Source organism: Amia ocellicauda, unplaced genomic scaffold (assembly GCF_036373705.1).
Source record: "Amia ocellicauda isolate fAmiCal2 unplaced genomic scaffold, fAmiCal2.hap1 HAP1_SCAFFOLD_34, whole genome shotgun sequence".
Taxonomy (NCBI): Eukaryota; Metazoa; Chordata; class Actinopteri; order Amiiformes; family Amiidae; genus Amia; species Amia ocellicauda.
This window is the reverse complement of record NW_027102909.1, coordinates 341207-365286: the sequence shown is the minus strand read 5'-3', so window position 1 is coordinate 365286 and position 24080 is coordinate 341207. Positions and strand designations below refer to the sequence as shown.

At 45.8% G+C, this 24080-nt stretch overlaps 13 non-coding genes and 26 pseudogenes across 13 annotated transcripts; all 39 read left to right on the top strand.

Moving 5' to 3' along the window:
• The first annotated feature begins 9474 nt into the window (after positions 1-9474).
• On the top strand, positions 9475-9593 carry LOC136732458 (uncharacterized; annotated as a pseudogene).
• Positions 9594-9811: 218 nt separating this feature from the next.
• LOC136732478 (uncharacterized) lies at positions 9812-9930 on the top strand (annotated as a pseudogene).
• Positions 9931-10146: 216 nt separating this feature from the next.
• LOC136732275 (uncharacterized) lies at positions 10147-10264 on the top strand (annotated as a pseudogene).
• A 220-nt stretch (positions 10265-10484) lies between these two features.
• LOC136732185 (5S ribosomal RNA) lies at positions 10485-10602 on the top strand. Its single transcript, XR_010809823.1, has one exon. It is a non-coding gene; the product is annotated as a 5S ribosomal RNA (ribosomal RNA).
• A 211-nt stretch (positions 10603-10813) lies between these two features.
• Positions 10814-10932, top strand: LOC136732657 (uncharacterized; annotated as a pseudogene).
• A 224-nt stretch (positions 10933-11156) lies between these two features.
• On the top strand, positions 11157-11275 carry LOC136732430 (5S ribosomal RNA). Its single transcript, XR_010809933.1, has one exon. It is a non-coding gene; the product is annotated as a 5S ribosomal RNA (ribosomal RNA).
• Positions 11276-11484: 209 nt separating this feature from the next.
• Positions 11485-11603, top strand: LOC136732635 (uncharacterized; annotated as a pseudogene).
• A 224-nt stretch (positions 11604-11827) lies between these two features.
• LOC136732212 (5S ribosomal RNA) lies at positions 11828-11946 on the top strand. Its single transcript, XR_010809855.1, has one exon. It is a non-coding gene; the product is annotated as a 5S ribosomal RNA (ribosomal RNA).
• Positions 11947-12154: 208 nt separating this feature from the next.
• Positions 12155-12273, top strand: LOC136732113 (uncharacterized; annotated as a pseudogene).
• A 219-nt stretch (positions 12274-12492) lies between these two features.
• Positions 12493-12611, top strand: LOC136732603 (5S ribosomal RNA). The gene has a single exon (XR_010809949.1). It is a non-coding gene; the product is annotated as a 5S ribosomal RNA (ribosomal RNA).
• An 893-nt stretch (positions 12612-13504) lies between these two features.
• On the top strand, positions 13505-13623 carry LOC136732344 (uncharacterized; annotated as a pseudogene).
• A 208-nt stretch (positions 13624-13831) lies between these two features.
• Positions 13832-13949, top strand: LOC136732424 (uncharacterized; annotated as a pseudogene).
• Positions 13950-14165: 216 nt separating this feature from the next.
• On the top strand, positions 14166-14284 carry LOC136732112 (uncharacterized; annotated as a pseudogene).
• Positions 14285-14504: 220 nt separating this feature from the next.
• On the top strand, positions 14505-14623 carry LOC136732591 (5S ribosomal RNA). The gene has a single exon (XR_010809948.1). It is a non-coding gene; the product is annotated as a 5S ribosomal RNA (ribosomal RNA).
• Positions 14624-14833: 210 nt separating this feature from the next.
• LOC136732573 (uncharacterized) lies at positions 14834-14952 on the top strand (annotated as a pseudogene).
• Positions 14953-15176: 224 nt separating this feature from the next.
• Positions 15177-15295, top strand: LOC136732312 (uncharacterized; annotated as a pseudogene).
• Positions 15296-15838: 543 nt separating this feature from the next.
• LOC136732110 (uncharacterized) lies at positions 15839-15957 on the top strand (annotated as a pseudogene).
• Positions 15958-16178: 221 nt separating this feature from the next.
• On the top strand, positions 16179-16297 carry LOC136732195 (5S ribosomal RNA). Its single transcript, XR_010809835.1, has one exon. It is a non-coding gene; the product is annotated as a 5S ribosomal RNA (ribosomal RNA).
• A 222-nt stretch (positions 16298-16519) lies between these two features.
• On the top strand, positions 16520-16638 carry LOC136732331 (uncharacterized; annotated as a pseudogene).
• Positions 16639-16860: 222 nt separating this feature from the next.
• LOC136732271 (5S ribosomal RNA) lies at positions 16861-16979 on the top strand. Its single transcript, XR_010809916.1, has one exon. It is a non-coding gene; the product is annotated as a 5S ribosomal RNA (ribosomal RNA).
• A 209-nt stretch (positions 16980-17188) lies between these two features.
• On the top strand, positions 17189-17306 carry LOC136732485 (uncharacterized; annotated as a pseudogene).
• A 216-nt stretch (positions 17307-17522) lies between these two features.
• On the top strand, positions 17523-17641 carry LOC136732109 (uncharacterized; annotated as a pseudogene).
• A 221-nt stretch (positions 17642-17862) lies between these two features.
• On the top strand, positions 17863-17981 carry LOC136732194 (5S ribosomal RNA). Its single transcript, XR_010809833.1, has one exon. It is a non-coding gene; the product is annotated as a 5S ribosomal RNA (ribosomal RNA).
• A 222-nt stretch (positions 17982-18203) lies between these two features.
• LOC136732330 (uncharacterized) lies at positions 18204-18322 on the top strand (annotated as a pseudogene).
• Positions 18323-18544: 222 nt separating this feature from the next.
• LOC136732270 (5S ribosomal RNA) lies at positions 18545-18663 on the top strand. The gene has a single exon (XR_010809915.1). It is a non-coding gene; the product is annotated as a 5S ribosomal RNA (ribosomal RNA).
• A 209-nt stretch (positions 18664-18872) lies between these two features.
• LOC136732484 (uncharacterized) lies at positions 18873-18990 on the top strand (annotated as a pseudogene).
• A 219-nt stretch (positions 18991-19209) lies between these two features.
• Positions 19210-19328, top strand: LOC136732119 (uncharacterized; annotated as a pseudogene).
• A 214-nt stretch (positions 19329-19542) lies between these two features.
• Positions 19543-19661, top strand: LOC136732388 (uncharacterized; annotated as a pseudogene).
• Positions 19662-19879: 218 nt separating this feature from the next.
• LOC136732549 (uncharacterized) lies at positions 19880-19998 on the top strand (annotated as a pseudogene).
• Positions 19999-20216: 218 nt separating this feature from the next.
• On the top strand, positions 20217-20335 carry LOC136732334 (uncharacterized; annotated as a pseudogene).
• A 215-nt stretch (positions 20336-20550) lies between these two features.
• Positions 20551-20669, top strand: LOC136732179 (5S ribosomal RNA). The gene has a single exon (XR_010809815.1). It is a non-coding gene; the product is annotated as a 5S ribosomal RNA (ribosomal RNA).
• A 215-nt stretch (positions 20670-20884) lies between these two features.
• On the top strand, positions 20885-21003 carry LOC136732101 (uncharacterized; annotated as a pseudogene).
• A 221-nt stretch (positions 21004-21224) lies between these two features.
• On the top strand, positions 21225-21343 carry LOC136732264 (5S ribosomal RNA). Its single transcript, XR_010809909.1, has one exon. It is a non-coding gene; the product is annotated as a 5S ribosomal RNA (ribosomal RNA).
• A 216-nt stretch (positions 21344-21559) lies between these two features.
• LOC136732322 (uncharacterized) lies at positions 21560-21678 on the top strand (annotated as a pseudogene).
• A 210-nt stretch (positions 21679-21888) lies between these two features.
• LOC136732596 (uncharacterized) lies at positions 21889-22007 on the top strand (annotated as a pseudogene).
• A 221-nt stretch (positions 22008-22228) lies between these two features.
• LOC136732182 (5S ribosomal RNA) lies at positions 22229-22347 on the top strand. The gene has a single exon (XR_010809819.1). It is a non-coding gene; the product is annotated as a 5S ribosomal RNA (ribosomal RNA).
• Positions 22348-22566: 219 nt separating this feature from the next.
• LOC136732226 (5S ribosomal RNA) lies at positions 22567-22685 on the top strand. The gene has a single exon (XR_010809872.1). It is a non-coding gene; the product is annotated as a 5S ribosomal RNA (ribosomal RNA).
• A 210-nt stretch (positions 22686-22895) lies between these two features.
• LOC136732508 (uncharacterized) lies at positions 22896-23014 on the top strand (annotated as a pseudogene).
• A 222-nt stretch (positions 23015-23236) lies between these two features.
• LOC136732378 (uncharacterized) lies at positions 23237-23355 on the top strand (annotated as a pseudogene).
• Positions 23356-24080: the final 725 nt, after the last annotated feature.

Genomic DNA, 24080 nt, shown 5'->3' with positions numbered 1-24080 from the left:
TTAAGTTGACATGATATATTTGTTCTGGGGGTCGGCGGCCGGGTTGCTGAACCTTATAGTTCACTTCCCGTATTCGCTCTATAATCTCATAAGGTCCCATCCACGTAGCCAGAAATTTACATTCTACAGTGGGAACCAACACCAACACCCTATCACCAGGCTGGAACACCCTCAGTGTAGCCTGACGATTATAGGCGAATTGTTGGTGTTCCTGTGCCTGCCTTAGGTGCTCTCTCACAATGGGAGTGACTGTGGCTATTCTCTCTTGCATAGCATTGATGTGCTCGACTACACTCCGGAAAGGAGTGGACTCGTGTTCCCACGTTTCACGGGCTATGTCTAATATCCCCCTGGGGTGCCTCCCATTTAACAGTTCAAAAGGCGAAAAGCCCAGGGAAGCCTGTGGGACTTCCCTAATGGCAGACATCAAGTAGGGCAGCATGAATTCCCAATTTTTCCCATCCTTATCGATTACCTTTCTTAGCATGGACTTCAAGGTCCTATTAAATCTCTCAACCAACCCATCTGTTTGTGGGTGGTAGACTGATGTTCTCAACTGCTTAACCTGCAACAATTTACACAGATCGGTCATAACCTTAGACATAAAGGGTGTGCCCTGATCTGTTAATATCTCCCTCGGTATCCCCACCCTACTACACATCAACATTAGCTCTTTTGCAATACCTTTTGAAGCCATGGTCCGCAGTGGAATGGCTTCTGGGTACCTGGTGGCATAATCCAAAATAACCAGTATATACTGATGCCCTCTGGCTGATTTTGGGAGAGGTCCCACCACATCCATAGCTATCCTAGCAAAGGGGGTCTCTATGATGGGCAAAGGGACCAGTGGGCTTCTGAAGGCTGGTTTAGGAGCATGTAGTTGAAATTAATGACATGAGCTACAATGTTCTGTCACGTCTGCATGTACGCCTGGCCAGTAAAACCTCCTCAGGAGTCTATCCTTGGTTTTGTCCATCCCCAGATGTCCCCCCAGGATATGCCCATGTGCCAGATTGAGAACTGTTCGTCTGAATGGGGTGGGAACTAGCAATTGCTCCACAATGTCCACCCCTATCTTATTTACACGGTACAATAGGTCATTTTTTACCATAAAATAAGGATAAGCTGTTGGCGGGTCTGCAGTAGTCATAGGGGTCCCATTTACTACCTTCACATTTTCTTTAGCATAGTGTAGAGTGAGATCTCGCACCTGTGCGCTGCCAAAATCAGTGGGGAGTCCCTCTAACACTGACACTTCTACATTGTCAGCTTCAGGGGTCTCTATGAATGGATTCTCACCCACCCTGCTAGTGCTGGGTTCCTCACCCTCCATAGGGTCATCTACGTCACTACATTCCACCCCTATGTTTTCAGTTTAATTTTCCCCAACCAAAACCTTCACTGTCGACTCAATATATACATACATACATACATACATGCTAGAAAATCATTACTATGTTATCTTAAAGGCTAACTAAGCAGAACATATTTCATTATAGAACAGAGTTCATAGATCTACACATGGTTTTAAGGAACAGGCACGTAGGTCATACCGTTTGACATTGTCTCCAAGGTTCTCATCGTAAATAACAAACAGAAATCAAACTACCTTATGGCCTCCTGACCTTCTAGCTTGACCTTATCTTTCTTAAGTATACAAGAGAGAAAAACAGGTTTGAGAAAATCATTTCTAACTTTCCTTCCATACAATAATACATACATACATACATACGGAAAATAAATAATAGAATTATGAATCTCAATATAATGTAATGAAGTACAGAAAAAGAAAATGTAATAAAATGTGATCTTTAATACATTCAAATAAAGAAAATAGGTTTACTATTTCCAGATTCCTTTTTGAAATACAATGACATGCATTACAAACGAGGCTTAGGTGGGCATTTGGGCATAGGAGTAGGAAGGCCGGTCAGGCAAATTAGCTTGCTAAGATACGCAGCAGCAGCAAGCAGCCCCCCCATCCAGCCAGCCAGCCAGTCTGGCTGGCAGTGACTGAGTGGTTGACAGACGGCAAGCAACGGAATGTACGTGCTCTGTGATGTCATAGCAGTCAGCTGAGAGAGGCTCGTGATGTCATGGCTGAGCTGGCTGGCTGTCTGGCTGGCTGGCTCTGTGTGTGTGTGTGTGTGTGTGTGTGTGTGTGTGCGTGTGTCTGTCTGTCTGTCAATTCATTTCAATTCAATTCAAAGGTGCTTTATTGGCATGATCTATCACAATATTGCCAAAGCAGATACAAATGTTCTATCAATCAAGACAAAACATTGCAATACAAGATTCAGTGGAACAAATATAGTACACATTGAAATAAAATTAAGTAGGATATAAACCATATTTGTTGTTTGTATCAAAATTTGTGTCATGACATCAGAAAAATCACTGTTTTTATTTTGTTTTGCAAATGGAGTGCCACAGGCTGGTGTCTACACACTGTCTCGCAGGCTGTGGCAGGTGGATACATATTGCGCTGCTAAGAAGGCAGTGCGCTCCTCCTCTCCCAGCAGGACGGGGAGTTTGCAGCAATCGGGGATCATGCTGAACTCAGGGATATGCATTTTTAATATTTTAAAGTATGTCTCCCTGATTTTTGTGTATTCAGGAAATGCGCCTGTGTTTCGACCTCCCCTAGGTCACACTGGCTGCACAGCCGCTCTTCTCTGGCAACCCAGAATTTTCTGTAGCGGCCTTTTTCAATGGCGAGGCTGTGGTCACTGAGCCTGTATTTAGTTAGATTTTGTCTCTCTTTTATATTTTGGATTTTTAAGTATTCAGCCAATGTAATGTTTCTATTCAGGGCCCGGTAGCATTCCAATTTGTTTTGTAATTCTAATTCGTGTCTCTAATCTTTTGTGTATTTGCTTTTCAGGTACATGTCAATTTTCCCAATTGTTGTTGTTTTGGTCATTGTGTGTTCGGGCTCTGTGAGCCTCAGAGCCGTGGGGGCGTTTCTGTGTACGTGTAAGATGTTTTTATTAAATTCTAGGTGGAATATTTCCATGGGGCTTTTGTCCCAATTGTTGTTATTGAGGTTCATGAGGGGACCCCACACTTCGCTCCCATATAGCAGGATTGGTTGGATGATGGAGTTTAATATTTTAATCCAAATAGTTATTGGTATTGTTGTTTTCCCAAATTGTGTCTTTATGGCATAAAATGCCCGGCGTGCCTTGTCTTTTAATGCGTTTATAGCCAGGCTGAAGCTCCCTGACGCACTGATGGTCAGGCCAAGGTAGTTGTATCTGGTGCAGTGCTCTAATCCAGTGCTGCCCAGAGTGAAGCGGTACCTGTTTCCCTGAGATGGGGCTTTTTTCTGGAAAACCATAACTCTGGTCTTGTCCAGATTGACTGCCAGGGCCCATTTCTGACAGTACTGCTCTAGCAGCGCCAGGTTCTGCTGAAGCCCCTGCTCTGTGGGCGACAGCAGCACCAGGTCGTCTGCATAGAGCAGGAACTTGATCTCTGTGTCATGGAGAGTTAGGCTGCGGGCGTCAGACTGCTCCAACACTGTGGCCAACTCGATGATGTAGATGTTGAACAGTGTTGGACTCAGACTGCAGCCCTGTCTCACTCCCCGCCCCTGAGTGAAGAACTCTGTTCTTGAGTTGCCAATTTGAACTCCGCATTTGTTTTCAGAATACATTGATTTAATGATGTCATAAACTTTACCCCCTACACCACTCTGTAGAAGTTTATAAAATAATCCCTTGTGCCAGATTGAGTCAAATGCCTTTCTAAAGTCTACAAAACAGGCAAATATTTTTCCTTTATTGTTTTGGGTATATTTATTTATGAGGGTGTGTAGAGTGTAAATATGATCGGTTGTGCGGTGTTTTGGTAGGAAGCCAATCTGACTCTTATTCAGGACACTGTGCTTGGTAAGGAAGGCCAGTATCTGGGCGTTGATGATACTGCAGAACACCTTCCCCAGGTTACTGCTCACACAGCTGCCCCAGTAGTTATTGGGGTCTAATTTGTCTCCACTTTTAAAAATCGGGGTGATCAATCCTTGATTCCCGACCTCAGGGAAACACCCGGCTCTCAGCACCAGGTTAAAGAGTTTGAGCAGAGCCTCCTGCAGCTGCGGGCTGCTGTGCTTCAGCATCTCAGGGCTGATGCTGTCGGGGCCGCTGGCTTTCCTGGGTTTGAGGATTTTGAGTTGATGTTTTAGTTCCTGTATTGTAAATGGGTTATCTAAGGGATTTTGGTTATTCTTAATGATTTCTTCCAATTTATTTAGGTTTTTTAATATTTTAACCTGTTCTGGCTTTGGATTGTTTTCAACATTTTGGTAAAGTTTTTCAAAGTGTGTTTTCCAGATTTCTCCATTTTGAATTGGTATTTCATTTTTTGTTTTTGGGGTATTTATTCTGCCCATATAGTGGTCTTTTTTCTTACTGAGGAGTTGCTTGTAGTGCCGCAGGGCCTGGCAGTAGCTGAGGCGAGCCTCCTGGTTGTCGGGCTCTCTGTGTTTAGTGTTGGAGAGATGTCTCAGGTGTTTCCTAGAAGTTTCACACTCCTGGTCACACCACTGTTCTTTTTTTCTTTTAGACGATTTCATATTTTGGTTTTTAATTGTTTTAATGTTTGATTTTAAAGCCAGTCTCTCAAATATTTCATTCAGTGTTTTGGTGGCTGAGTTTATTCCGTTTTGGTTTATTTGATAGTGTGAGGATTGATATCTGTCTAACATGTTTTCAATCTCATCACTATTCAGGGCTCTTGTGTAGTTCTCTGTGCTGGGCTCTGACCATCTCTAACTGGGTGGCAGGGAGACCAGTTTTGTGGGAAGTTTGGCTCTGACTTGTGGCTGCGCTGATCTTTTTAGGTAAAGTGTTATTTGGCTGTGGTCTGATAGTGGAGATTGTTGTCTGACTATAAACGCATTGTTGGCTTGTGGGTCCAGGTCAGTTATGGCGTAGTCCACCACACTGCTGCCCAGAGCCGAGCAGTATGTGAATCTCCCCAGAGAGTACCCCCTGGTCCTGCCATTGATGATATATAGACCCAGGCTTTTACATAGGCGCACTACCTGCTTCCTGCTCTTGTTTACCACGCTGTCGTGGCTGTGTCAGTGTGGAGGTGTGTGTGTGGCACAGCGGGGAGTCTCCGAACAGGTGTGTGTTCCCCTCTGTATTGATGTAGTCCATCTCTCTGCCAGTCCTGGCATTGAGATCGCCACACAGCAGTACAGAGCCCAGGGTCTGGAAGTGGCAGATTTCGTTTTGAAGCTCATGAAAGCCTTCCTCATTATAGTAGGGGGAGTCTGCGGGTGGCATATAAATTGCACATAGGTATATATCTGTGTTATTTTGTAGGGTGTCTTTTCTGATTTTCATCCACAGGTGTGTGTCTCCTCTCTGTACTGGGCATAGGGCTGCTCGGAGCTCCTCCCTGTACCACACGATAATCCCCCACGAGGCCCTGCCACACCTGACTTTGGGTTTTTTATAGGAGGGCACAATCAGCTCCCTGTATCCATTGTATCCATCCAGTGTATAGACATATCTGCACAGCACCAAGTCTCTACAAGAATGAAAACATCTGAACTATTTACAGTGTTGATCAGTTCAGGGCCTGTGCTCTTCATTCCAAAAGTTGAGGAGCGTAAACCCTGCATATTCCAACTGCTTATTTTAAAGGACATGTTAATATATTTTATTATACTTGTCTCTTCTACATAAGAAAGTTTAATTTGTGGTCTACAACTGATATTATATTACTATTAATAATTATATATGGATATACATAATAATCACTCAAAGATTTTATCTTTGCATCAAAATATCAGAATAATTAAATCACATTTTTTCTTACTCTCCATCTCCACAACCATATATATGTGTGTTGAGGCTCAGTTAACTCAGCAGTGTGGTACAGATGACACTGAGGAGTTGCCTTATCTGGGCCAGCTGGGCAGCATCGGGCCTCCAGGCTCTGGAAGCCGCTGCTGCGTGGCTGTGTGGCTGTGCTGGTCCCCGGCTGTCCGCTCTGCTGTGCTGGACGGGCCCTCTGGGGATGGGGGGGTGGGGAATGGGGCCGCGGGGTCTCAGGGGCTGGGGCTGGGGTGGAGCCGGTGGCTGGGGATGTGGCCGGGGGCTGGGGGGTTTGCTCCTGGTCTCGAGGTGGGGGTGTGTGGGGTTTCGGCCCAGGGTTGTGTCCTTGAGGACCTTTGAGATGATCCTCACACCCGTCTTGTTGAGGTGGACGTGGTCATACAGGTGATGTGGCTGGATGTCTCAGTGGTGTGCCAGGTGGACGTTGGGGAGGAGGGCACATCTTCGGGACACTTCTGCGTTGATGGCCTGGATGATGTGCAGGGGCACGTCTGTGCGGGGCAGCAGTGTGGAGATGGAAATTTTGGCAGTTGGGAATTCCTCTGTGGCTTTCGTTGCTACCTGTCTCAGGGCTGAGTCCACATCGCCCCTGCGGGCACTCAGGTCGTTAGTGCCGGTGTGGATGAGGATGTGTTTGACTTGGCAAAGCCTCCTCTTGGAGAGCAGCTCCAGGGCTCTCTGTGCTGTGGAGCACCAAAGCTTTTTCACTTTTCGCCCAGGGAAGAGGCGCCTCTCAGCAGGAACTTCCCATTGGATTCGCTCAGAATGACCACCTCTGCGTTGACCTGCCACTCCGGGTTTGCGTCGGGAGTGGTGGGGGCAGCGGGTGTGTTTTGGGGGAGTGGCATTTCAGGGGGTTGTGTATTAGTGGCAGGTCTGGTGATAGTGGGTGTGTCAGGAGTGGTGGGGAGTGTGGGTGGATCAGTGGGTGCGTCAGGGGTTGGAGGTGTTGTGGGGTCAGTGCAGTGCAGTCTCTGTGCTCCAGTGATGTGTAGCTCCTCTCTTAGCTCCTCCAGCTGGCTCTGCAGGCTCCTTAGCTGGCTGTGCTGGGGTGTCCTGGTCAGCTCCTCCCTCGCTCTGCGCAGCTCCGTCCTCAGGGTTTGGCTCTGCTCCTCCAGGTCTCTCACTGCTGCTCTCAGCTCATGGATCTCAGCCTTGTGCTGCATCTTTAGTCTGTGCATCTCATCCCGGAGCTGATCGCACAAAGAGGTCTGGGCCAGGGTGCTCAAGGTCTGCTCCCTGAACTCCGCAAACTCCAGCTCCAGCACTGATAGGCATTCCTTTAGTGTTTTAATGTTGCTGGAGAGTTTTGGGGAGACAGGGGGGCAGTCTGTGGGAGATGGGGCACTGTCTGGCTCCGTGTGGCTGGGGGCAGACTGCAGGGTGGCCGGCTCTGGCTCTTGTTTCTCTACCTCAGTCTGCTGCTTTGAGGTGTGGAAGCCGAGAGCTAATTGGTCCAGGCTGCTCTCGCTGCCCTGCACCATGATGGTCCCGTTGTGGTATACATTAAAAGTGAGCATCACACTGTCTGTGTCTTTCTCTACCAGCACTGAGATCTGCCTGCCTCTGCTAATGCCCCTCTTGTTGTTATTGGGGTATGTCTGGCACAGGGTTTTGTGAAAGGCGGTGTAGAACAGTAGATTGTTCTTGACCCTGTTTTCTCCTTTACCGGTGTAGTCTAGGATGAGGGTCTCAGGAGATGCTCTCATCACAGCTTGTTTGTAGTCCTTCTTAGCCTGTGCAGAGTGAATGTCTTCAGGGTATCGGATTTCAAAAGGCAGCTCTGCAGTCAGACTGCTGTTCGATAGATTTGTATCAGTCTCAGTGGCAGTTGGGCTCTCTCCTACTGTCACTCTATTCAAATCGGAGCTCTGCATTTTCATTGGCTGAGTCAACTACTGAGAATGCTTATTTATTTTATTAATACATATTTTTTTGTTTAATTATTTGTCTCTTACCTCCAATTCTTGTCTTCAGCTTTTCTTTTCTGACTTTTCTTCCTGAACTGTCTCTCTGCTTTCTTCTTTTTGTGTTTCTCTTAAAATTATTATTTTTTGAATACTTTTTCTTCTGAATTTCTATTCCATGTCTTCTGTGTATGTTTATAGTGCTATATATTCATTTGTAAATCACAAATTAAATCCGCTTGTGTATAAAAACAAATGTTTTTTAGGAGCTCATATTCCTCCCTCCCTCTCTCTCTCTCTCTCTCTCTCTCTCTCTCTCTCTCAATTAATTTCATTTGTATTGTCAAAGCAATTGGACATACATACACATACATACATATACACTCACCTAAAGGATTATTAGGAACACCTGTTCAATTTCTCATTAATGCAATTATCTAATCAACCAATCACATGGCAGTTGCTTCAATGCATTTAGGGGTGTGGTCCTGGTCAAGACAATCTCCTGAACTCCAAACTGAATGTCTGAATGGGAATGAAAGGTGATTTAAGCAATTTTGAGCGTGGCATGGTTGTTGGTGCCAGACGGGCCGGTCTGAGTATTTCACAATCTGCTCAGTTACTGGGATTTTCACGCACAACCATTTCTAGGGTTTACAAAGAATGGTGTGAAAAGGGAAAAACATCCAGTATGCGGCAGTCCTGTGGGCGAAAATGCCTTGTTGATGCTAGAGCTCAGAGGAGAATGGGCCGACTCGATTCAAGCTGATAGAAGAGCAACTTTGACTGAAATAACCACTCGCTACAACCGAGGTATGCAGCAAAGCATTTGTGATGCCACAACACGTACAACCTTGAGGCGGATGGGCTACAACAGCAGAAGACCCCACTGGGTACCACTCATCTCCACTACAAATAGGAAAAAGAGGTGAGACATTCAGATGGTAGAGTCAGAATTTGGCGTAAACAGAATGAGAACATGGATCCATCATGTCTTGTTACCACTGTGCAGGCTGGTGATGGTGGTGTAATGGTGTGGGGGATGTCTTCTTGGCACACTTTAGGCCCCTTAGTGCCAATTGGGCATCGTTTAAATGCTACGGCCTACCTGAGCATTGTTTCTGACCATGTCCATCCCTTTTTGACCACCATGTACCCATCCTCTGATGGCTACTTCCAGCAGGATAATGCACCATGTCACAAAGGTCGAATCATTTCAAATTGGTTTCTTGAACATGACAATGAGTTCACTGTACTAAACTGGCCCCCACAGTCACCAGATCTCAACCCAATAGAGCATCTTTGGGATGTGGTGGAACGGGAGCTTCGTGCCCTGGATGTGCATCCCACAAATCTCCATCAACTGCAAGATGCTATCCTATCAATATGGGCCAACATTTCTAAAGAATGCTTTCAGCACCTTGTTGAATCAATGCCACGTAGAATTAAAGCAGTTCTGAAGGCGAAAGGGGGTCAAACACAGTATTAGTATGGTGTTCCTAATAATCCTTTAGGTGATTTCATCGTAGCTCTTAATACTCTCTTTCTGTCTGGAGGAGATATAATTGAAGTATTGTACACGTACCCGGCTACTTTCAACACCCATTGCTGCACTGATATTTTTCCCTCAATTTTTCTTTATCCATTTTTTTCTTGCTGGAAGTTCCGTCAATACCCGTCAACCTTTAAGAGACATCATGCAGCCAGGCCTTTCGGCTTGTGGCCACACCGTCCTGAATGCGCCCGATCTCGTCAGATCTCGGAAGCTAAACGGGGCACGGCCTGGTCAGTACTTGGATGGGAGACTTCCTAGAAATACCAGGTGCTGTAAGCTTTTTACGTCTCCTGGGTAACTTCATCGTAGCTCTTAATACTCTCTTTCTGTCTCCAGGAGATATAATTGAAGAATTGTACACGTACCCGGCTACTTTCAACACCCTTTCCTGCACTGATATTTTTCCCTCCATTTTTCTATTTTTTTTTTTTTTTTTTGCTGGAAATTCCGTCAATACCCGCCAGCCTTTAAGAGACATCATGCAGCCAGGCATCTTGGCTTGCGGTCACACCATCCTGAACTCGCCCGATCTCGTCAGATCTCGGAAGCTAAACGGGGCAGGACCTGGTCAGTACATGAATGTGAGACCTCCTGGAAATACCTGGTGCTGCAAGCTTTTACGTCTCCTGGGTAACTTTATCGTAGCTCTTAATACTCTCTATCTGTCTGGAGGAGATATAATTGAAGTATTGTACACGTACCCAGCTACTGTCAACACCATTTGCTGCACTGATATTTTTCCATCCATTTTTCTTTTTTTTTTTTTTTTTTTGCTGGAAGTTCCGTCAATAACCGCCAACCTTTAAGAGACATCATGCAGTCAGGCATCTTGGCTTGCGGCCACACCATCCTGAACGCGCCCGATCTCGTCAGATCTCGGAAGCTAACGGGGCAGGGCCTGGTCAGTACTTGGATGGGAGACCTCCTAGAAATACCAGGTGCTGCAAGCTTTTTACGTCTCCTGGGTAACTTCATCATAGCTCTTAATACTCTCTTTCAGTCTGTAGGAGATATTATTGAAGAATTGTACACGTACCCGGCTACTTTCAACACCCTTTCCTGCACTGATATTTTTCCCTCCATTTTTCTATTTTTTTTTTTTTTTTTTTTGCTGGAAGTTCCGTCAATACCCGTCAACCTTTAAGAGACATCATGCAGCCAGGCCTCTTGGCTTGCGGCCACACCGTCCTGAACGCGCCCGATCTCATCAGATCTCGGAAGCTAACGGGGCAGGGCCTGGTCAGTACTTGGATGGGTGACCTCCTGGAAATACCAGGTGCTGCAAGCTTTTTACGTCTCCTGGGTAACTTCATCGTAGCTCTTAATACTCTCTTTCTGTCTCCAGGAGATATAATTGAAGAATTGTACACGTACCCGGCTACTTTCAACACCCTTTGCTGCACTGGTATATTTCCCTCTATTTTTCTTTTTTTTTTTTTGCTGGCAGTTCCGTCAATACCCGCCAGCCTTTAAGAGACATCATGCAGCCAGGCATCTCGGCTTGCGGCCACACCATCCTGAACACGCCCGATCTCGTCAGATCTCGGAAGCTAAACGGGGCAGGACCTGGTCAGTACATGAAAGTGAGACCTCCTGGAAATACCTAGTTCTGCAAGCTTTTACGTCTCCTGGGTAACTTTATCGTAGCTCTTAATACTCTCTCTCTGTCTGGAGGAGATATAATTGAAGTATTGTACACATATCCAGCTACTGTCAACACCCTTTGCTGCACTGATATTTTTCCATCCATTTTTCTTTTTTCTTTTTTTCTTTTTTTTTTTTGCTGGAAGTTCCGTCAATACCCGCCAACCTTTAAGAGACATCATGCAGCCAGGCCTTTCGGCTTGTGGCCACACCATCCTGAATGCGCCCGATCTCGTCAGATCTCGGAAGCTAAACGGGGCAGGGCCTGGTCAGTACTTGGATGGGAGACCTCCTAGAAATACCAGGTGCTGCAAGCTTTTTACGTCTCCTGGGTAACTTCATCGTAGCTCTTAATACTCTCTTTCTGTCTCCAAGAGATATAATTGAAGAATCGTACACGTACCCGGCTACTTTCAACACCCTTTGCTGCACTGGTATATTTCCCTCTATTTTTCTTTTTTTTTTTGCTGGCAGTTCCGTCAATACCCGCCAGCCTTTAAGAGACATCATGCAGCCAGGCATCTCGGCTTGCGGCCACACCATCCTGAACGCGCCCGATCTCGTCAGATCTCGGAAGCTAAACGCGGCAGGACCTGGTCAGTACATGAAAGTGAGACCTCCTGGAAATACCTAGTGCTGCAAGCTTTTACGTCTCCTGGGTAACTTTATCGTAGCTCTTAATACTCTCTCTCTGTCTGGAGGAGATATAATTGAAGTATTGTACACGTATCCAGCTACTGTCAACACCCTTTGCTGCACTGATATTTTTCCATCCATTTTTCTTTTTTCTTTTTTTCTTTTTTTTTTTTGCTGGAAGTTCCGTCAATACCCGCCAATCTTTAAGAGACATCATGCAGCCAGGCCTTTCGGCTTGTGGCCACACCGTCCTGAATGCGCCCGATCTCGTCAGATCTCGGAAGCTAAACGGGGCAGGACCTGGTCAGTACTTGGATGGGAGACCTCCTAGAAATACCAGGTGCTGCAAGCTTTTTACGTCTCCTGGGTAACTTCATCGTAGCTCTTAATACTCTCTTTCTGTCTCCAGGAGATATAATTGAAGAATTGTACACGTACCCGGCTACTTTCAACACCCTTTGCTGCACTGGTATATTTCCCTCTATTTTTCTTTTTTTTTTGCTGGCAGTTCCGTCAATACCCGCCAGCCTTAAAGAGACATCATGCAGCTGGGCCTCTCGGCTTTCGGCCACACCGTCCTGAATGCGCATGATATCGTCAGATCTCGGAAGCTAAACGGGGCAGGACCTGGTCAGTACTTGAATGTGAGACCTCCTGGAAATACCAGGTGCTGCAAGCTTTTACGTCTCCTGGGTAACTTTATCGTAGCTCTTAATACTCTCTTTCAGTCTGCAGGACATATAATTGAAGAATTGTACACGTACCCGGCTACTTTCAACACCCTTTCCTGCACTGATATTTTTCCTTCCATTTTTCTATTTTTTTTTTTTTTGATTTTGCTGGAAGTTCCGTCAATACCCGCCAACCTTTAAGAGACATCATGCAGCCAGGCCTTTCGGCTTGTGGCCACACCGTCCTGAATGCGCCCGATCTCGTCAGATCTCGGAAGCTAAACGGGGCAGGGCCTGGTCAGTACTTGGATGGGAGACCTCCTAGAAATACCAGGTGCTGCAAGCTTTTTACGTCTCCTGGGTAACTTCATCGTAGCTCTTAATACTCTCTTTCTGTCTCCAGGAGATATAATTGAAGAATTGTACACGTACCCGGCTACTTTCAACACCGTTTGCTGCACTGGTATATTTCCCTCTATTTTTCTTTTTTTTTTTTGCTGGCAGTTCCGTCAATACCCGCCAGCCTTTAAGAGACATCATGCAGCCACGCATCTCGGCTTGAGACCACACCATCCTAAACGCGCCCGATCTCGTCAGATCTCGGAAGCTAAACGGGGCAGGACCTGGTCAGTACATGAATGTGAGACCTGCTGGAAATACCTAGTGCTGCAAGCTTTTGCGTCTCCTGGGTAACTTTATCGTAGCTCTTAATACTCTCTCTCTGTCTGGAGGAGATATAATTGAAGTATTGTACACGTATCCAGCTACTGTCAACACCCTTTGCTGCACTGATATTTTTCCATCCATTTTTCTTTTTTCTTTTTTTATATTTTTTTTTTGCTGGAAGTTCCGTCAAAACCCGCCAACCTTTAAGAGACATCATGCAGCCAGGCATCTCGGCTTGCGGCCACACCGTCCTGAAGACGCAAGATCTCGTCAGATCTCGGAAGAAAAACTGGGCAGGGCCTCGTCAGTACTTGGATGAGTGACCTCCTGGAAATACCAGGTGCTGAAAGCTTTTTACATCTCCTGGGTAACTTCAGCGTAGCTCTTAATACTCTCATTCAGTCTGGAGGAGATATAATTGAAGAATTGTACATGTACCCGGCTACTTTCAACACCCTGTCCTGCACTGATATTTTTCCCTCCATTTTTCTATTTATTTATTTTTTATTTTTTGCTGGAAGTTCTGTCAATACCCGCCAGCCTTTAAGAGACATCATGCAGCCCGGCCTCTTGGCTTGTGGCCACACCGTCCTGAACACGCCCGATCTCGTCAGATCTCGGAAGCTAAACGGGGCAGGGCCTCGTCAGTACTTGGATGGGAGACCTCCTGGAAATTCCTGGTGCTGCAAGCGTTTTACGTCTCCTGGGTAACTTCATCGTAGCTCTTAATACTCTCTTTCTGTCTCCAGGAGATATAATTGAAGAATTGTACACGTACCCGGCTGCTTTCAACACCCTTTGCTGCACTGGTATATTTCCCTCTATTTTTCTTTTTTTTTTGCTGGCAGTTCCGTCAATACCCGCCAGCCTTTAAGAGACGTCATGCAGCCAGGCATCTTGGCTTGCGGCCACACCATCCTGAACGCGCCCGATCTCGTCAGATCTCGGAAGCTAACGGGGCAGGGCCTGGTCAGTACTTGGATGGGAGACCTCCTAGAAATACCAGGTGCTGGAAGCTTTTTACGTCTCCTGGGTAACTTCATCATAGCTCTTAATACTCTCTTTCAGTCTGTAGGAGATATTATTGAAGAATTGTACACGTACCCGGCTACTTTCAAAACCCATTGCTGCACTGATATTTTTCCCTCCATTTCTCTTTTTTCTTTTTTTTTTTGCTGGAAGTTCCGTCAATACCCGCCAGCCTTAAAGAGACATCATGCAGCTGGGCCTCTCGGCTTTCGGCCACACCGTCCTGAATGCGCATGATATCGTCAGATCTCGGAAGCTAAACGGGGCAGGACCTGGTCAGTACTTGAATGTGAGACCTCCTGGAAATACCAGGTGCTGCAAGCTTTTACGTCTCCTGGGTAACTTTATCGTAGCTCTTAATACTCTCTTTCAGTCTGCAGGAGATATAATTGAAGAATTGTACACGTACCCGGCTACTTTCAACACCCTTTCCTGCACTGATATTTTTCCTTCCATTTTTCTATTTTTTTTTTTTTTTCTTTTTGCTGGAAGTTCCGTCAATACCCGCCAACCTTTAAGAGACATCATGCAGCCAGGCCTTTCGGCTTGTGGCCACACCGTCCTGAATGCGCCCGATCTCGTCAGATCTCGGAAGCTAAACGGGGCAGGGCCTGGTCAGTACTTGGATGGGAGACCTCCTAGAAATACCAGGTGCTGCAAGCTTTTTACGTCTCCTGGGTAACTTCATCGTAGCTCTTAATACTCTCTTTCTGTCTCCAGGAGATATAATTGAAGAATTGTACACCTACCCGGCTACTTTCAACACCCTTTGCTGCACTGGTATATTTCCCTCTATTTTTCTTTTTTTTTTTTGCTGGCAGTTCCGTCAATACCCGCCAGCCTTTAAGAGACATCATGCAGCCACGCATCTCGGCTTGCGGCCACACCATCCTGAACGTGCCCGATCTCGTCAGATCTCGGAAGCTAAACGGGGCAGGAACTGGTCAGTACATGAATGTGAGACCTCCTGGAAATACCTGGTGCTGCAAGCTTTTACGTCTCCTGGGTAACTTTATCGTAGCTCTTAATACTCTCTCTCTGTCTGGAGGAGATATAATTGAAGTATTGTACACGTATCCAGCTACTGTCAACACCCTTTGCTGCACTGATATTTTTCCATCCATTTTTCTTTTTTCTTTTTTTATATTTTTTTTTTGCTGGAAGTTCCGTCAAAACCCGCCAGCCTTTAAGAGACATCATGCAGCCCGGCCTCTTGGCTTGTGGCCACACCGTCCTGAACACGCCCGATCTCGTCAGATCTCGGAAGCTAAACGGGGCAGGGCCTCGTCAGTACTTGGATGGGAGACCTCCTGGAAATACCTGGTGCTGCAAGCATTTTACGTCTCCTGGGAAACTTCATCGTAGCTCTTAATACTCTCTATCTGTCTGGAGGAGATATAATTGAAGTATTGTACACGTACCCGGCTACTTTCAACAGCCTTTGCTGCACTGATATTTTTCCCTCCATTTTCCATTTTTTTTTTTTTTTTTTTTGCTGGAAGTTCCGTCAATACCCGCCAGCCTTTAAGAGACATCATGCAGCCAGGCCTCTTGGCTTGCGGCCACACCGTCCTGAACGCGCCTGATCTCGGAGGCTAACGGGGCAGGGCCTGGTCAGTACTTGGATGGGTGACGTCCTGGAAATACCAGGTGCTGCAAGCTTTTTACGTCTCCTGGGTAACTTCATCATAGCTCTTAATACTCTCTTTCAGTCTGTAGGAGATATTATTGAAGAATTGTACACGTACCCGGCTACTTTCAAAACCCTTTGCTGCACTGATATTTTTCCCTCCATTTTTCTTTTTTCTTTTTTTTTTTGCTGGAAGTTCCGTCAATACCCGCCAGCCTTAAAGAGACATCATGCAGCCGGGCCTCTCGGCTTTCGGCCACACCGTCCTGAATGCGCATGATATCGTCAGATCTCGGAAGCTAAACGGGGCAGGACCTGGTCAGTACTTGAATGTGAGACCTCCTGGAAATACCAGGTGCTGCAAGCTTTTTACGTCTCCTGGGTAACTTTATCGTAGCTCTTAATGCTCTCTCTCAGTCTGCAGGAGATATAATTGAAGAATTGTACACGTACCCGGCTACTTTCAACACCCTTTCCTGCACTGATATTTTTCCCTCCATTTTTCTATTTTTTTTTTTTTTTTTTTTTGCTGGAAGTTCCGTCAATACCCGCCAACCTTTAAGAGACATCATGCAGCCAGGCCTTTCGGCTTGTGGCCACACCGTCCTGAATGCGCCCGATCTCGTCAGATCTCGGAAGCTAAACGGGGCAGGGCCTGGTCAGTACTTGGATGGGAGACCTCCTAGAAATATCAGGTGCTGCAAGCTTTTTACGTCTCCTGGGTAACTTCATCGTAGCTCTTAATACTCTCTTTCTGTCTCCAGGAGATATAATTGAAGAATTGTACACGTACCCGGCTACTTTCAACACCCTTTCCTGCACTGATATTTTTCCCTCCATTTTTCTATTTTTTTTTTTTTTTTTTTTTTGCTGGAAGTTCCGTCAATACCCGCCAACCTTTAAGAGACATCATGCAGCCAGGCCTTTCGGCTTGTGGCCACACTGTCCTGAATGTGCCCGATCTCGTCAGATCTCGGAAGCTAAACGGGGCAGGGCCTGGTCAGTACTTGGATGGGAGACCTCCTAGAAATATCAGGTGCTGCAAGCTTTTTACGTCTCCTGGGTAACTTCATCGTAGCTCTTAATACTCTCTTTCTGTCTCCAGGAGATATAATTGAAGAATTGTACACGTACCCGGCTACTTTCAACACCCTTTCCTGCACTGATATTTTTCCCTCCATTTTTCTATTTTTTTTTTTTTTTTTTTTTTGCTGGAAGTTCCGTCAATACCCGCCAACCTTTAAGAGACATCATGCAGCCAGGCCTTTCGGCTTGTGGCCACACTGTCCTGAATGTGCCCGATCTCGTCAGATCTCGGAAGCTAAACGGGGCAGGGCCTGGTCAGTACTTGGATGGGAGACCTCCTAGAAATACCAGGTGCTGCAAGCTTTTTACGTCTCCTGGGTAACTTCATCGTAGCTCTTAATACTCTCTTTCTGTCTCCAGGAGATATAATTGAAGAATTGTACACGTATCCGGCTACTTTCAACACCCTTTGCTGCACTGGTATATTTCCCTCTATTTTTCTTTTTTTTTTTGCTGGCAGTTCCGTCAATACCCGCCAACCTTTAAGAGACATCATGCAGCCAGGCCTTTCGGCTTGTGGCCACACTGTCCTGAATGTGCCCGATCTCAACAGATCTTGGAATTTAAACGGGGCAGGGCCTGGTCAGTACTTGGATGGGTGACCTCCTGGAATGCCAGGTGCTGCAAGCTTTTTACGTCTCCTGGGTAACTTCATCATAGCTCTTAATACTCTCTTTCAGTCTGTAGGAGATATTATTGAAGAATTGTACACGTACCCGGCTACTTTCAAAACCCTTTGCTGCACTGATATTTTTCCCTCCATTTTTCTTTTTTCTTTTTTTTTTTGCTGGAAGTTCCGTCAATACCCGCCAGCCTTAAAGAGACATCATGCAGCCGGGCCTCTCGGCTTTCGGCCACACCGTCCTGAATGCGCATGATATCGTCAGATCTCGGAAGCTAAACGGGGCAGGACCTGGTCAGTACTTGAATGTGAGACCTCCTGGAAATACCAGGTGCTGCAAGCTTTTTACGTCTCCTGGGTAACTTTATCGTAGCTCTTAATGCTCTCTCTCAGTCTGCAGGAGATATAATTGAAGAATTGTACACGTACCCGGCTACTTTCAACACCCTTTCCTGCACTGATATTTTTCCCTCCATTTTTCTATTTTTTTTTTTTTTTTTTTTTGCTGGAAGTTCCGTCAATACCCGCCAACCTTTAAGAGACATCATGCAGCCAGGCCTTTCGGCTTGTGGCCACACCGTCCTGAATGCGCCCGATCTCGTCAGATCTCGGAAGCTAAACGGGGCAGGGCCTGGTCAGTACTTGGATGGGAGACCTCCTAGAAATATCAGGTGCTGCAAGCTTTTTACGTCTCCTGGGTAACTTCATCGTAGCTCTTAATACTCTCTTTCTGTCTCCAGGAGATATAATTGAAGAATTGTACACGTACCCGGCTACTTTCAACACCCTTTCCTGCACTGATATTTTTCCCTCCATTTTTCTATTTTTTTTTTTTTTTTTTTTTTGCTGGAAGTTCCGTCAATACCCGCCAACCTTTAAGAGACATCATGCAGCCAGGCCTTTCGGCTTGTGGCCACACTGTCCTGAATGTGCCCGATCTCGTCAGATCTCGGAAGCTAAACGGGGCAGGGCCTGGTCAGTACTTGGATGGGAGACCTCCTAGAAATATCAGGTGCTGCAAGCTTTTTACGTCTCCTGGGTAACTTCATCGTAGCTCTTAATACTCTCTTTCTGTCTCCAGGAGATATAATTGAAGAATTGTACACGTACCCGGCTACTTTCAACACCCTTTCCTGCACTGATATTTTTCCCTCCATTTTTCTATTTTTTTTTTTTTTTTTTTTTTGCTGGAAGTTCCGTCAATACCCGCCAACCTTTAAGAGACATCATGCAGCCAGGCCTTTCGGCTTGTGGCCACACTGTCCTGAATGTGCCCGATCTCGTCAGATCTCGGAAGCTAAACGGGGCAGGGCCTGGTCAGTACTTGGATGGGAGACCTCCTAGAAATACCAGGTGCTGCAAGCTTTTTACGTCTCCTGGGTAACTTCATCGTAGCTCTTAATACTCTCTTTCTGTCTCCAGGAGATATAATTGAAGAATTGTACACGTATCCGGCTACTTTCAACACCCTTTGCTGCACTGGTATATTTCCCTCTATTTTTCTTTTTTTTTTTGCTGGCAGTTCCGTCAATACCCGCCAACCTTTAAGAGACATCATGCAGCCAGGCCTTTCGGCTTGTGGCCACACTGTCCTGAATGTGCCCGATCTCAACAGATCTTGGAATTTAAACGGGGCAGGGCCTGGTCAGTACTTGGATGGGTGACCTCCTGGAATGCCAGGTGCTGCAAGCTTTTTACGTCTCCTGGGTAACTTCATCGTAGCTCTTAATACTCTCTTTCTGTCTGGAGGAGATATAATTGAAGAATTGTACACGTACCCGGCTACTTTCAACACCCTTTCCTGCACTGATATTTTTCCCTCCATTTTTCTATTTTTTTTTTTTTTTTTTTGCTGGAAATTCCGTCAATACCCGCCAGCCTTTAAGAGACATCATGCAGCCAGGCATCTCGGCTTGCGGCCACACCATCCTGAACTCGCCCGATCTTGTCAGATCTTGGAAGCTAAACGTGGCAGGACCTGGTCGGTACATGAATGTGAGACCTCCTGGAAATACCTGGTGCTGCAAGCTTTTACGTCTCCTGGGTAACTTTATCGTAGCTCTTAATACTCTCTATCTGTCTGGAGGAGATATAATTGAAGTATTGTACACGTACCCAGCTACTGTCAACACCCTTTGCTGCACTGATATTTTTCCTTCCATTTTTTTTTTTTTTTTTTTTTTTGCTGGAAGTTCCGTCAATACCCGCCAACCTTTAAGAGACATCATGCAGCCAGGCCTCTTGGCTTGTGGCCACACCGTCCTGAACGCGCCCGATCTCGTAAGATCTCGAAAGCTAAACGGGGCAGGACCTGGTCAGTACTTGGATGGGAGACCTCCTGGAAATACCTGGTGCTGCAAGGTTTTACGTCTCCTGGGTAACTTTATCGTAACTCTTAATTCTCTCTTTCTGTCTGGAGGAGATATAATTGAAGAATTGTACACGTACCCGGCTATTTTCAACACCCTTTGCTGCACTGATATTTTTCCCTCCATTTTTCTATTTTTTTTTTTTTTTTTTTGCTGGAAATTCCGTCAATACCCGCCATCCTTTAAGAGATATCATGCAGCCAGGCATCTCGGCTTGCGGCCACACCATACTGAACGCGCCCGATCTCGTCAGATCTCGGAAGCTAAACGGGGCAGGACCTGGTTAGTACATGAATGTGAGACCGCCTGGAAATACCTAGTGCTGCAAGCTTTTACGTCTCCTGGGTAACTTTATCGTAGCTCTTAATACTCTCTATCTGTCTGGAGGAGATATAATTGAAGATATGTACATGTACCCGGCTACTTTCAACACCCTTTGCTGCACTGATATTTTTCCCTCCCTTTTTCTATTTTTTTTTTTTTTTTTTTGCTGGAAGTTCCGTCAATACTTGCCAGCCTTTAAGAGACATCATGCAGCCAGGCATCTTGGTTTGCGGCCACACCGTCCTGAACGTGCCCGATCTTGTCAGATCTCGGAAACTAAACAGGGCAGGGCCTGGTCAGTACTTGGATGGGTAATCTCCTGGAAATACCAGGTGCTGCAAGCTTTTTCGTCTCCTGGGTAACTTCATCGTAGCTCTTAATACTCTCTTTCTGTCTGGAGGAGATATAATTGAAGTATTGTACACGTACCCGGCTACTTTCAACACCCTTTGCTGCACTGATATTTTTCCCTTCATTTTTCTTTTTTCTTTTGTTCTTTGCTGGAAGTTCCGTCAATACCCTCCAGCCTTTAAGAGACATCATGCAGCCAGACCTCTTGGCTTGCAGCCACACCGTCCTGAACGCGCCCGATCTCATCAGATCTCAAAAGCTAAACGGGACAGGGCCTGGTCAGTACTTGGATGGGTGACCTCCTGGAAATACCAGGTGCTGCAAGCTTTTTACGTCTCCTGGGTAACTTCATCGTAGCTCTTAATACTCTCTTTCTGTCTGGAGGAGATAAATTTGAAGAATTGTACAAGTACCCGAATACTTTCAACTCCCTTTGCTGCACTGATATTTTTCCCTCCATTTTTCTTTTACTTTTTTATTTTTTCTGGAAGTTCGTCAATACCCGCCAGCCTTTAAGAGACATCATGCAGCCAGGCCTCTTGGCTTGCGGCCACACCGTCCTGAATGCGCCCGATCTTGTCAGATCTTAGAAGCAAAACGTGGCAGGGCCTGGTCATTATTTGGATGGGTGACATCCAGGAAATACCAGGTGCTGCAAGCTTCTTACGTCTCCTGGGTAACTTCATCGTAGCTCTTAATACTCTCTTTCTGTCTGGAGGAGATATAATTTAAGTATTGTACACGTACCCAGCTACTGTCAACACCCTTTGCTGCACTGATATTTTTCCATCCATTTTTCTTTTTTTTTTTTTTTTTTTTTTTGCTGGAAGTTTCATCAATACCCGCCAACCTTTAAGAGACATCATGCTGCCAGGCCTCTCGGCTTGTGGCCACACTGTCCTGAATGCGCCCGATCTCGTCAGATCTCGGTAGCTAAACGGGGCAGGGCCTGGTCAGTACTTGGATGGGAGACCTCCTAGAAATACCAGGTGCTGCAAGCTTTTAACGTTTCCTGGGTAACTTCATCGTAGCTCTTAATACTCTCTTTCTGTCTGGAGGAGATATAATTGAAGTATTGTACACGTACCCGGCTACTTTCAACACCCTTTGCTGCACTGATATTTTTCCCTCCATTTTTCATTTTTCTTTTTTTTTCTGCTGGAAGTTCCGTCAATACCCGCCAGCCTTTAAGAGACATCATGCAGCCAGGCCTCTTGGCTTGCTGCCACACCGTCCTTAACGCGCCCGATCTCGTCAGATCTCGGAAACTAAACGGGGCAGGGCCTGGTCAGTACTTGGATGGGAGACCTCCTGGAAATACCAGGTGCTGCAAGCTTTTTCGTCTCCTGGGTAACTTCATCGTAGCTCTTAATACTCTCTTTCTGTCTGGAGGAGATATAATTGAAGTATTGTACACGAACCCGGCTACTTTCAACACCCTTTGCTGCACTGATATTTTTCCCTCCGTTTTTCTTTTTTTTTTTTTGATGGAAGTTCCGTCAATACCCGCCAGCCTTTAAGAGACATCATGCAGCCAGGCCTCTTGGTTTGCGGCCACACCGTCCTGAACACGCCCGATCTCGTCATATCTCAGATTCTAAACGGGGCAGGGCCTGGTCAGTACTTGGATGGGAGACCTCCTGGAAATACCAGGTGCTGCAAGCTTTTTACGTCTCCTGGGTAACTTCATCGTAGCTCTTAATACTCTCTTTCAGTCTGGAGGATATATAATTGGAGAATTGTACACGTACCCGGCTACTTTCAACACCCTTTGCTGCACTGATATTTTTCCCTCCATTTTTCTATTTTTTTTTTTTTTTTTTTAAGGTGGAAATTCCGTCAATACCCGCCAGCCTTTAAGAGACATCATGCAGCCAGGCCTTTTGGTTTGCGGCCACACCGTCCTGAACGCGCCCAATCTCATCAGATCTCGGAAGCTAAACGGGACAGGGTCTGGTCAGTATTTGGATGGGTGACCTCCTGGAAATACCAGGTGCTGCAAGCTTTTTACATCTCCTGGGTAACTTCATCGTAGCTCTTAATACTCTCTTTCAGTCTGAAGGAGATATAATTGAAGTATTGCACACGTACCCGGCTACTTTCAACACCCTTTGCTGCACTGATATTTTTCCATCCATTTTTCTTTTTCTTTTTTTTTTTTTCTGCTGGAAGTTCCGTCAATACCCGCCAACCTTTAAGAGACATCATGCAGCCAGGCGTCTCGGCTTGTGGCTTCACCGTCCTGAATGCGCCCGATCTCGTCAGATCTCGGAAGCTAAACGGGGCAGGGCCTGGTCAGTATTTAAATGGGAGACCTCCTGGAAATACCAGGTGCTGCAAGCTTTTTACTTCTCCTGGGTAACTTTATCGTAGCTCTTAATACTCTCTTTCTGTCTGGAGGAGATATAATTGAAGTATTGTACACGTACCCGGCAACTTTCAACACCCTTTGCTGCACTGATATTTTTGCCTCCGTTTTTCTTTTTTTTTTTTGCTAGAAGTTCCGTCAATACCCGCCAGCCTTAAAGAGACATCATGCAGCCAGGCCTCTTGGCTTGCGGCCACACCGTCCTAAACGCCCCCAATCTCGTCAGATCTCGGAAGCTAAACGGGGCAGGGCCTGGTCAGTACTTGGATTGTTGACCTCCTGGAAATACCAGGTGCTGCAAGCTTTTTACGTCTCCTGGGTAACTTCATCGTAGCTCTTAATACTCTCTTTCAGTCTGGAGGAGATATAATTGAAGAATTGTACACGTACCCGGCTACTTTCAACACCCTTTCCTGCACTGATATTTTTCCCTCCATTTTTCTATTTTTTTTTTTTTTTTTTTTCTGCTGGAAGTTCCGTCAATACCCTCCAGCCTTTTAGAGACATCATGCAGCCAGGCCTCTTGGCTTGCGGCCACACCGTCCTGAACGTGCCCGATCTCGTCAGACCTTGGAAACTAAACGGGCCAGGGCCTGGTTAGTACTTGGATGGGTGACCTCCAGGAAATACCAGGTGATGCAAGCTTTTTACGTCTCCTGGGTAACTTCATCGTAGCTCTTAATACTCTTTATCTGTCTGGTGGAGATATAATTGAAGTATTGTACACTTTGTCTTAGGGACAGTCTGGCTAGCAGTGACTGAGTGGTTGACAGACGACAAGCAACGGAATGTACGTGCTCTGTGATGTCATAGCAGTCAGCTGAGAGAGGCTCGTGATGTCATCGCTGAGCTGTCTGTCTGTCTGTCTGTCTCTCTCTCTCTCTTTCTCTCTCTCTCTCTCTCTCTCTTCCTCTCAATTCAATTCATTTGTATTGTCAAAGCAATTGGACATACATACATATATATATATATATATATATATATATATATACATACATACATACATCCATACATGCTAGAAAGTCATTACTATGTTATCTTAAAGGCTAACTAAGCAGAACATATATCATTATAGAACAGAGTTCATAGGTCAACACATGGTTTTAGGGAACAGGCACGTAGGTCATACCGTTTGACATTGTCTCCAAGGTTCTCATCGTAAATAACAAACAGAAATCAAACTATCTTCTGGGCTGACCTTCTAGCTTGACCGTATCTTTCTTAAGTATACAAGAGAGAAAAACAGGTGTAAGAAAATAATTTCTAATTTTCCTTCTACACATATATACATACATACATACATATGTAGCGTTATGTTGGGTGTATTTGGATAAGAGCATTTGGGCTCTGAGCTGAAGCACTGTTCTAAA